At 31.8% G+C, this 12,746-nt stretch overlaps 1 protein-coding gene across 1 annotated transcript in view; it reads left to right on the forward strand.

Annotated features, from left to right (window-relative positions):
• The window catches only part of LOC132721073 (uncharacterized), a 29,618-nt gene that overhangs the window by 1,907 nt on the left and 14,965 nt on the right, over positions 1-12,746 (forward strand). The window lies entirely within an intron of this gene.

Here is a 12,746-nt window from a genome sequence, read left to right on the forward strand (position 1 = left end):
TGGAATACTTATATGCATTGGTACTAGGATACTACGTCATTGCGCACCTGCAAAATGCTCCCAATCCTGAAAACGGAATGAAGCGTTCTTTCCCAAATGCTCCCATCCGGACTCCCAAGCAAAATGTATCCCGTTTCCAGGCTTAAACCAAACAGTGGAACTTTAAACGTTTTGTACAATAATATTAAGTACTAAGAACAATAATTAGTGGGCTACATTATTATTTTTTACAGGCTAACGATTTATTAGAATTTTTTATGTATCTTTGAGTCGACGGGATTTTTATAAAAAAAATCCGAATGGGAGTATTTTGCAGGTGCGCGATGACGTAGTATCCTAACAGAAACGAATAAACTTGCCATCAAGACAAAACAAATGGTATATTTGTGTGGCATAGAAACGTCCAATTAGAATTGTCGTTCGAATCCGAGAAAAGAAAAGGTTTTTTTTTTTTCATTAAAAAAATCCAAATAATGAATGTTCTTCGTGATATTAGTTCATCATCAAGAAAATTGTCACAAAATTTTCTCAAGGGATGTTTTTCTTTTCCAATTTGTTATGAAATTAGTCCTAAACAGAAATTTCCATGCCCAATTAATTTATGGATTTAGGCAGAATTTCTTTTATGGTGAAATAATCAATTTTGCAGGAGGATAAGAGGGATGTTTATTATCATTAGAACATAAAAATATGTCCCCGTAATGAAACAATATGACGATGTGTTCTGTTTTAGATCCTTCACATAATATTTTTAATCATCAATCAACACGGTTTATGAGGAAACAAAACGTGATAGATCGTAATGTGAAATAAAGAAGACTGCATGATATTAACCTATTTGTATTCGGGGTGTTTCTTGGAATTTCCTTCATTTGTTATGAAACATGCTTATGTTCACTCTGTTTCTTGATTTATGATTTATTAAAGGTATTTTTAGTGAGGTGCTTTTTTTGACTGGCGGGACTGGAAATAATTTTTCGAGAAAAAATGTTTCATGTGTTGTATGTCTAGACCAATAACAATTTTGCAAATATACATACAATTCGCTCATTCCGTTTTTTTCCAGACTGTGAAATATGACCTGAAATTGAAAAGCTTTGCAACGCATTTCACTCTAATTAGGCTAAGAATAGCATACAAATACGGTTATTTTCATTTCATATTTCAGAGTATATTTCTTAACTATATTATGCATATCTATTTGATTTAAGTGCCCCGCCTGATCTATGTAAGACATTTAAATTTTATGTCTGTTTAGGATTTTGGACCTCAGCGAAGTTCCTTTAATGTGATATAATTTGTTAATTAAAATGGACTTATATAATCAGAATGCAAATTTCTTTACATTGGCCTTCTGAAAAAATTCAGTCAATAAAAACATACCTGACCAAAAAAAAAGTAGACAGCTACAGAACCAAATTTACATTTTCTACTTTTTACACATTATGGAAAAATCGCTATTAAAATCATTGGCGCCAGTTCTCTCGTGCATGTAGAAAATAAAATGTGTGCACGAAAAGAAAATTACTGGTTACCCAATGTCTTGAATGTAGTCCGAAATTGGCTCACACAATGTAAATTTGACTTTAATAAAGACAACTACAATCTATTATGCCTCGGAAATGCTTTTTTTATTTACTAAAAATCTTTCTCTTCTTTTGGTATCTTGTTTTGTTTAAAACTATAATCATTTACTACATAGATAAACTATGTCTTCCTTCTTTTTCACTGTTGAAAATGTGCATACTCATAGTGAATGAGTATTAAAATACTACTTTGTAGTAATAACTACTGTATTGGTTACCCGCACTCCAGAGCATGCCCATTGATTGACACATTTTGCTTGGGTTTACTTATTGTGCGGCAGAGAAAGGGAAAGCGATAGAAATATCATATTCAGATGCTTGTTCATCAGGTACCTTTTTCTGGGGTTCCATATTGTGACAATAGGAAACGTGTTTTTATGTTTGACTAAAATACAAAAGAGAAGGAGCATCAAAACAATCGGCAATTTGATTAACACTCGGGTGCTACGCCCCTCGTACATATCACATTGCCTTGTGTTTCGATGTTCTTTCTATTACTTATTGCTCAGCTTTAAAAATGATGTGCATGAATATCTATTTTAATCATAATTACCGGAGCCGTATCTTTTTGTTTGTATATGCTCGCCCATAACCAGTATTTTCGGTCATATCCGTGGATATACGTCATCTCCTGTATTGAGTCGTTCCAGTTATCGCAGTTGCACCATACATTTCCATATCGGCGTCGTCTTTCTGAAACACTGCTCATACATGTATGTACACAATAAGTTTTTTTACTTTTGTGTGACAACCGGTGATATGCATAAATCTCGCAGCTGCGCAGCTAGATAATCAAGCTCCATACGTTTCCATACCGGCATCGACTTTTTGAAACATTGCTTATATGTACAAAGAAGTATTTTTACTTTTGTATGACAACCACAACCGGTGGTATGTATAAATCTCGCAGCTGCGCAGCTGGAGAGAACCCATCTCCATACATTTCAATATCAGTGTCGTGGTTTTAACAAATCTAGCCTTTTGTTTCTTGACGTTGTATCTGTAAACAGCATGTTCACTTACTGGTAGAAACTTGAACGTGATCAATTTCAAGATAAACATCTTTGATAATGAGCTTTGTTGTCTTTTAACCTCCCGTCTAGACAATCGTGTGTTAAAACATGAAATTCCTTTTACAAAATGCAATCTCTACATATATGACAAAGAACACACAAATTTAGACACCAGAGAAGATAGAAATGTGTGAACTAGTTTCAGTACATCAGATATCATTGTGTACAGTAATAGTGTTTCTAAGCTTTGTCCGTACTACGCTAAATATTGTTAATAGATTTGTACGTCCGTCTGTCAATCTGAACAATATATTCATCGTTTTTGGGAATAAGTTTTTAAAATACGAGCTGAATGAAAAGCAAAAAGTGCAAATTAGGACCGGATGAACCAGGCTAAGGGTTAATTAGTTTGGTAGCAATAGGAAAGTGTGTGAGGTACATTCATTGAGCTATGACTTAATAATTTAGCTGAAGTTTATTGGTAAATAATTACATTTGAACGCATATACTTAAATGAATACCTTCTTAAGGATATAATATCTTTTGCCAGATTATAGTATGACTAAATTACTAATAAGCCTAGAACAGATGCATGCACATCCAAATCACTTTACGTATTTGCTTAAAACGTGTTCAGCCGTTTTAAAATGTTGGCAAAATTGTAACTCTTACTTTGCTAGAACCGAAAATGTGATTAACCTTTACAATCGAGACAAGCTTTCATATCCTTACTCTTGCCTGATAAACTTCAAACGTTTTATCCTTTATCTGTGAATTGTAAATGAACAGTTCATTGGAAGCTGAAAAAGTATTTTTAAGAACTTCATAGGATTAAAAGATCAAAAGCCAACATAATTTATCAAAACATGTTTCGCTTTTATAAGCTTCATCAGTTGATATGATAATATGACTGTCAGCAAGTTTAAAGTAAGTCATCATCTTTCATCGTTTTGGTTTTATATCAATAATTATGGTCAAAAATACTGGCGACGATTAAAGTGACATTATACTCATATTTTCATAGTCAAGTTGAGCTGGATTGACTTTATATTTCAAAAGATTGACTATTTAAATGATGTTTGACCAACTGTTTCTATTGGAAAATGTTAAGGATAAAATCTAAAATCAGGCTTTAATTAAGTCTATTTATAGCCTATCATCAAACACAAGAATTGCTAGATACATATTTGGTGGTTCTAACAATGTTGTTGCATAAGATTACTGTCAAAACCATTATCAGTTCCTGCAGCTATTCCTACTTCACATCACTCAGTTAAACCATGAAACACTTTATTATCGTTTATATTCAAAACTTTTTCGTTATTTTTTACTCCTGTCTTACATTTGTGACATACAGTATGTAGTTTTTTTGGATTTTTTTCTTTCACTGATATGATATCATATGTATGAAAAATACATTAATATGCCGTATTTTCGGTCCGCGAAAATTTATGCATATCAGCCACGTCACTTTATCATTTAGTGTCTTCGTTTGGCGCCACGCGGAGCGAGAATACGACAAATTGTTGACTGTCGTATTTCGTGTTTTCGTCTTACGCCACTTGAAACGAAAGTACGACAAAAATTGACTTTGTCGTATTTTCGTCCGGCGCACCATGGAGCGACAAAACGGCAATTAACAAGTCAGCCACCATTCATTAACTATTCATTATAAAGATTTGCAGTCTGCGAATTGATTTATAACACTTTAGATCATTATGAAATTAGAGAATTCGTGTATCTTACGTAGCCAAACTAACATGGAGCATATCTTTACATCTCCCGCGAACCAAATTCATTAATTAACAAGTAAAATGGTTTCCTGCGGTGAACATTTTAATGATATAAAGATATTTCATTTAACTATTTTCAACATTTTTTTTTGGGGGGGGGGGGGGAGATAAATAAACGTTTGTAACAGGAATATAGTTGACAATAATCGAACAATATAGAAGAAGGTCTTTGGAAACTGCATGTAACATAAAACAATTATTTCTTTTTAAGAAAATGATTAAATAGGCCTACCATTTTATAAATAATTCCGAGCAAAAAATAAATAAAGTAAACACACAAGTTTACGCAGAAAATATCTCTATTTATTATAGCAGATGCCACTACGAATATTTTAATTTTGTAGATTTTCAGTATAAACAATTTATTGTTTGTAAAATTTGAGATAGATATTAAAAGAAACATTGATAATTTTCAAACACATCATTCAAGTTTTTTCCACCTTAAACGGTAAAATAATTATAGAAAATTAGAAATATCACGTTATAGATTTTTGTTCATTCGGACTAATTCTCTACAGGTAAATCCGTAACGTACCGGCAAACGGTATTTAGCTGGGTTTTCGAGAAGGTCAATTAACCAATCATATACTGTTTACAGATCACATGCTCCTCCATGTACCGAAAACAGGTCACGTGCTCCTCCATGTCTCAAAAGTTAAACGCGTACCAATACCCTGCGGTCTCCAGACCGCAGGGAATAAAACCAGGCAGTGTTCTCAATTATTCTAATTAATGATATTTAGTTCTTAAGATATTGAAAATATTGGATCATAAATCAGTTTATAGAAACTATATTCTGAAATGATTAATGATAACTACATGATTATACCACAAATCCAATGTCATAGGGATTTTTTCTAATTCATTCACACTCTTTGGGATCATTTGACATCATAGCCGCACATTTAAGATCAACAAGGATTGAATTAAAAGCCAAATATAGATGAAATGAAGACGATATAATATATTACTTTGCATGGCGCCAGCATGTCTTATAACAATTAATTTGGCTCAATAATATTTCCCATATCGAAACATTATCAATTTTTGCTTTGATATTTATGATACAGTCGTGTTTTAATAATTCTACAAATAACCCCTTAACTATAGCTTGTCTTGATTAAATTCTTACAAAAATGTGATTTTTATAATGTATTTAAATTAGTAAAGAAATGAAGTGTTCATTCATGCATCTGATATATTTTGACTTCAAGATCCTTAGATATAGTTTGTTTGGGCTACTTTTCCAACAATGTATACAATATAAAGTTTTGAACAACAACAAGTATTACATTTTGGGCTAGTTTTACGTTGCATCAACCCTGTAAATGTCATAAAGCGGCTTTTAAGCAATATTGGCGGAGGAGGACCTATAAAAAAACCGGGTACTAAGTACAGCCACCGACGTTCCATAAGGTAGCTGGATTGCTTCGACATGTGAAGGAATCAAAATATCCTGGCCGAATACGAACCCACGGCGGCGAATGACAAGTAGTTTGAAACCACTCGGCCATTGGCGCCAAGTAAACATAACATAAATTCAGAAAAATATTCATGTAATATGCATTGATCGTGACATCAGTATTCAGAGAAAGTTTTTTTAGAATATTTCCTTGATAAATGTCTTAACTTTTTTATTGAAAATATTGTATCAAATTATCCCAGAAATCTCCGTTTTATTTAAATAGAAAAGCAACCAAATACTTTGGATATACAAATATATTCCATAAACTGTTTTAATATCAGTATTCAATTCTTGCAACAACACATCAAAATCTGCATACGATTTAATTTTATCTTATGCCGGCTCGCCACGGCGAGCCGGTATTACGGTAGGATTTTACTGAGAAACAACCTAAAACTCCGAAGCTATCCAAAAATTTAATCGAAGCTTGGCTTCCAGCTTTCTTCAAAATTTATCTATCAGGGCTAGGATCCAAAATTATTTAGCCAATCAAATTTAATCTTACATAGCGTCAAAAAACCTTCAATTTTCACGCCATTTTTAAAAATCAGCAAGTATTGTTTTGAGCGCAAAGATATAATGATGATTAAAATGTTTGTCTTTATGAATTCTTTTCAATAAATCATATTTACACTGACTTCTGATTTAGCGATTTCACCTGTTTTCTCTGTAGTAAGTTTTCGTTTGGTTAATTAACATAAGTGTACATCTGGTTCTGTGCATTTTTTATTTTTCCTTTTTTCCGGTCATTTTATCCTTTCCGGTATTTAGTGTATGTATTTACTGGCCGGGATCCGGGACGCCCGGGATCCGGGATTGTATAAGATATGGAGGAAAAACCTAATGAACTATATTTGTGTTGATTGTTGTCATAATGAAAGGCCATTAAACGTTATTTTTTTTTATTGTATATAATGAACGTTAAATTAATTTAACTTAGAATATAGATATATTTAGAGCTATTTATTAACAAACTTAAAATGCGGAAATCACAATACTTATAATTATATACCTAATTAATCGGAAAAATCAAAGACTATTTTCTTGAATTGGTCATATCCCGGGATCCCTATAAGTTTTAAAACGATCCCAGCTTTTCTGAAAACTATATACTTGAACTGGCCAATCCGTGAGATCTATTTACATTTTAATACGATCCCGGCTTTTCTAAAAACTATATTCTTGAACTGGTCAATTCCCGGGATCCCTATATGTTTTAATAGGATCCCGGCTTATCTGAAAAACATCTTCTTAGACTGGTCAATTTCCGGGATCCCTATATGTTTTAATAGGATCCCGGCTTATCTGAAAAACATCTTCTTAGACTGGTCAATTTCCGGGATCCCTATATTTTTTAATAGGATCCCGGCTTTTCTGGCTGAATTGATTGACAACTTGTGTTTACTTTAGGACTTGTGCCTCTCATTCTAATACTAAATAACATATTACAACTTAATTTTGTATAAAGAGACATCTTTATGAAATCTACCTATCTAACATTTTGTGGTCAAGGTCAACAGGCCATATAGTAAATGTGCATAGACATAGGTTCTTCATTCTATCTGTTTACATGCACCTTCATATGTACTCATACTCATCTTGGTTAAACTGAGAGAACTTTATATGTCACTTTCAGTCAATGAGTTTAAGATTTTGAATTTACTGGCCCGAATTCCAGTTTTGAATTTATTCTACTAAATAATTAACAAAATTTTCTTAAATTTACACTGGCCTGAACTTATATACACTGGCCATCGGGCACCGGGCCAGTGTTGACTTCACTTTTATTTTGATGTTCGCTGAAGTCTCTTCAGCTGACAGAACTATCATTTTTACATTCAAACACACCCCTTGAAAAAAATTACGAAGCGAGTCGCTACTAGCTTTTTTAAAAGCTAACCTTGTATTGAATACATATCAAACACGAAATAACGGTTTCTTATTCTTGCTATCACTAAAATTGCTACATACAATACAGATTTATAGCATTTGTAGGACCAGGTATTGAATAAATAAGAAATAAAGGCACGTTTGTATGTCTGTAAAGCATACAAATTTATTTCCTATGCAAATACAGTGTAATATAATTTGACATTGTATACTCATGTTGAAAAAGAAAGTTTCTACGTAAGTGTATATTGTATACAATATCACTGTGCTTAAAAGAGAGTTCCCGTGTTTTACAAGTTTTACATCCCTTGCCAAAAGTGGCAGCCATCTGGCGGTTCCGATGATTTGTGAGTTTGTGCATTTTAATTTATTGATAATATGAAGCTAATTATGACACCATTTTCTAAAAAAATATATACCTTATCTATTCTTAAATTATTTTTTTCTCCGATTTAAAATGAAATTAGCCTGATTAAAGCAGTAAAATAATTATACAAAATCCAATGTTAGTTTACACATGTTCTTAATTGAATTTTGACAATTCTTAATTGAAACAATATGAAAATAACAATTAACACATATAAATGTAAATGTTGTTTTTTTAGAATTAAGAGGATGAAAATGTGTCGCAGCAAAAGATATGATATTGTATTTGCTACAATAATTTTAATTGTTATGAAATATGTCAATTTATCTCTATGTACCATGTTACCTTCCAATATTGTACAATTACTGTATAATTAAGTGGTGAATATCAAAGTTATATGACCTAGCTAATGAGATTATCGGCGAGACCGAACTCTTCTTCAATAGACAAAATGTATGACCAAAATGTATGACCAAAATATTTGACCAAAATAAAATTATTTTCCTTTTCGGCATTTGTGAGTTTCATAAGAATGCGAACCAAAACGCCATTTATTTTTTAGAAAGAATGCCGTCTAAAAAAACGGCCAGATATATTATTTATAGTTGATGTAATGTAGTTGACGTTCTGTTATATTGTTAATTGTACGGCTAGTATCCAGGCATACGCTTATACGTATAAACCGACTGCTATTTAAAGCCAACCATTAAAAATTAAGGATTCCTTAATTTTTAATGGTTGGCTTTAAATAGCAGTCGGTTTATACGTATAAGCGTAACGCTTTATGACGTAATGTGTTTATACATACATGTATATCAATGGCGCCATTATAGTTTTATTTATAAATTCCCATATTGGACGATGAAGTATCCAGAATATATATATCCTGTATTAAAATAGTTGAGTCTGCTTGAAAATTGCCATGGATTAAAGCTGTTAACTATGTTTCATGTGAAGAAACATTGCGTCTCTGAATGGCGTTTCTTACTATAATAAATCATTTAACCACACTCTGCGTTTCATCAATATAATTGTGTTATCCCGCAGAATATTTAACACATTTCTGAACACTAAAATATTTTTAAACTCATATATACAATATATAAAGGATATTGAATAAGTGTAGGTTCAGTACGGAATTTATTTAACGAGATGAAGATTAAAATTATGCTAGCGTCTGGCGAGGGACAGTCTAAAAGCTATTTCTTTCTGTCTCTAAAATATTTCTTCATTTTGTCTAGATGAAGAAGTCACTTTAATCCCCTCTTTTCTGGAAACCCTTATTTTAATTTTCATATGTCAGTGATTACTGGGAATCGTTCTTACATAAGTATGTTCTACTTTATGGGTCTAAAACAAGCATGCATAGCACCAAAGGTGACAATAATTACTTTTAATGAAACAATTTCACAGTTTTTTACAATCTAATTTGATATATCGATATATCGTTGATGTTGTCTGTCGATGTATCGATACAAAATGGATGACAACCATATCTATATGAAAAAAAGAATAACAATGTGATTACGAAACTTATGAACTTATGTTTGAATTTTATTTCATAGGTCATACTTAATAAAATGGTTTCCACGATTTAGAACGTTATTCTATAATTGAACATTCACTTTCATTACGTACGTTACAGGCGAACGCTCACGTGCCTCATTACGTGATAGCGTTAAAAATAAAACATTATTAATATTGACGTCATAAAGACAGAACGTATAAATCGCGTTAATGAGTTCCTTAACTAAAGTCTCTAAGTTGCAAATTTAAATTGATATCTCATCCTTATTATCCTATAAACTATTTCTTAGGATTGAGATAATTGATGGATTCTAGAAATCAAACTTCCTGTGAGCCCGTCTCTATAATCCTGAAAAATTCAAATGAAGCTTATTTGCAACGTATTCTTGGCCATTTTTCATTATTTTCTTCCAGAGTAAAGAAAACATATTTATTTAATTAATAACGTTATTTTTATATACGTTGTAGAAAAATGTTGAGTTATGATTTATTATAGGGCATTGTTAATGATTTTTGTTTATAAATATATAAAAGGCATACATTAATGATTTTTATTAAAAAAAATATCAAAAGAAGCAAAACAACAAGATAAATAAAAAAAACCTATAAAAACAAACTATTGACTAACTATTTCATACTATATACATGAAAAAATGAAACGTAACTTTTCCCTTTTGAAGTAACACTGTCACTTAACCAGTAAATCAAATTATGAAAATGTCAAAATCAATCATACGTCCTTCAATATAAATATTTCGTGAATGATAGTGATTTTTCGTATTTCATTTTGTTTTGCTTGGTTTAAAACAGTTTTTATTTCGCATCGTTCAAACAGTTATAATTATGTGCAACAATATCATATAATACGGGTCAAACTACCCGAAAATTTCGCCCGAAAGGGTACTACAAATGTAAAACTTGTCATTCATAACCATACACATTTATTCTTAAAAATAAAGATCTAATGTATAAACCGTGGTAATATTACGCTCGTGTGATTATTACGCGACACCGGACTGAAAGGAAGTCAAAGATTCATGAAAATGTTTGCTTGTTAGCTGTATAACGACAGCCGCTATTGATCTATTTTTAATCAAAACTAAATGTGTCTAAATTCCTTTCCCCTTATTGTAAGATAACTGTTTATTGTTCAACTTGTCTATCAGTAAAACATTAAATATAGGAAAATGATATATCCTAACATTAAAACAGGTTTTATAGCAAGACATCAATAGTGTTGTTTCTCAAACAGGGCAATAAATATAAATATGGTTGATAAAATTGATTACTTAGTTACATATTTGCAAATTGATTATCAATAATGCATCTGTTCAACAAAATATATGTCACCTGAAAAGATCATTACCGACGTTGAATTAGTGGCACTGTCTTGAACAAGTCGCTTGAAGTTTAGATAAAAATTGACATTATGCTCTTTTTGGCTTTTTGCAATGTCAAGATGAGTTAAATTTCTATTATATACGGTATCAATAGATTATCTATTATAATGTTGACTGACCAATAATTGTTCATAAAACATGTACAGGATATATCATTGAAACTACTTTGATTATAAAAAGATTGCCCCACTTTTATAAACAACTGAACGTTTACGATACATTCCAAACGTAATTTTAAGAAATGTTGGGTATAATGTCACTTTAAAACTCGCAAGTCTTGATGACCCTTTTTCCGAAACTAAATCATAGTACATTAAGTTAATTATAGTCAGTTTTATATAACAAACACATGACAATATCTAATGAAATAATGTAGCACAAAGAATAAAATAACGTCATGTCTCGGGGTATTTATTGTGTATATCTCAATTTATATCTGCATGACCACCTTGTGGCTAAGGGGGTTGCCTTTAAGAGTTGAGGCACCAGAATTGCAGCCAACGTTTATCCCTACGAGATCGTAAGAGGCGACTTATGGGTTTGCCTTCCGTGAGTCTATGCATCTCTTAGATCCAGCAAGAGAGGTGGTTTTGACCCCAGGTGTGTTGCTTTGAATTTGTAACACCTGAGTTAAGCCGAAATCATCTTTCTTGTTTAGGTGCCGTAAGAGACCTAAATTTTGTTGTTGCGCCGTAAAACCAAACAAAATGTCTGCATGAAAAATAATTATTGTTGATTAACACTTATTGTGGAGATACTGTCCTATATATTGACTGCGTCTGGTGTATTTTAAAGATATTTAATTTGCGACTTTCATTATCCATTTCAAGCACCATTGTAAAACACGGAATAGCGCGGGAAAATAGCGGGAAAATCAATTCTTCAAAGTGACGTGTCTTTAAAGAAAATCTCGTCTGCCGAATTAATTTAATATGCAACAAGCAATAATCTTAATGGGGAAAGTCAGAATGCCACTTAAGTATGACAGAATTATGTAATGTTCAAGCATTTCTGCGTGCAAAAAAATCCGCTCCCTTCTTTGCATACAGTTATGTAGAAATTGAGAAGCAAGAAAATCATCAAATGGATCTTGAAATTCCAGTTTCTGCAAAAACGGAAAAGAAATGATTACCAACGCAATTGAAAAAAAGTTGAAAGTAATTCATGTCTAATATTGATAATTTTATATCCAGAAAGAAATACTTAATAGAAGCAAAAGTAACTTTAAATGACCTTTCATGTAATCAATGCTGTCAAGCATTATTTACGAACATATATAACTGAAACATTATTTACTATACTTTGACATCGGTTAGTATAAATTATATGATTCTTTAAAGGGACCCCACTGAGGTTTTTATAACATGATTGGACTGAAAGTATTTGTATGTGATTTATGAAGGTCTGGACTAATAACTCGTGTGCAGATTTTCAGATCATTCTATCATCCAGTCATTTAGTTTTTTTTGTGTTTTTATCAGAAAAAATATTTTATTTTGTACAAAATGATCCAAATGGAAAAGCGTTGTTGCAACGCTTTTAATATAAATCGGACTAAGAATCGCCGAAATATAGATTTTCAATTCAACTCAGAGAATATTTCTTTCATCCTGTGCAGATGTTTACATTTTATAAGGTTCCACTTGATCTCTGTAAAAAATCATATTATAAGTTATATTATGGCTTTTCAAGCTCGTTTGAGCTC

This window comes from Ruditapes philippinarum, unplaced genomic scaffold (genome assembly GCF_026571515.1).
Source record: "Ruditapes philippinarum isolate M1 unplaced genomic scaffold, ASM2657151v2 ctg2782_1_1_1_1, whole genome shotgun sequence".
Classification (NCBI taxonomy): Eukaryota; Metazoa; Mollusca; class Bivalvia; order Venerida; family Veneridae; genus Ruditapes; species Ruditapes philippinarum.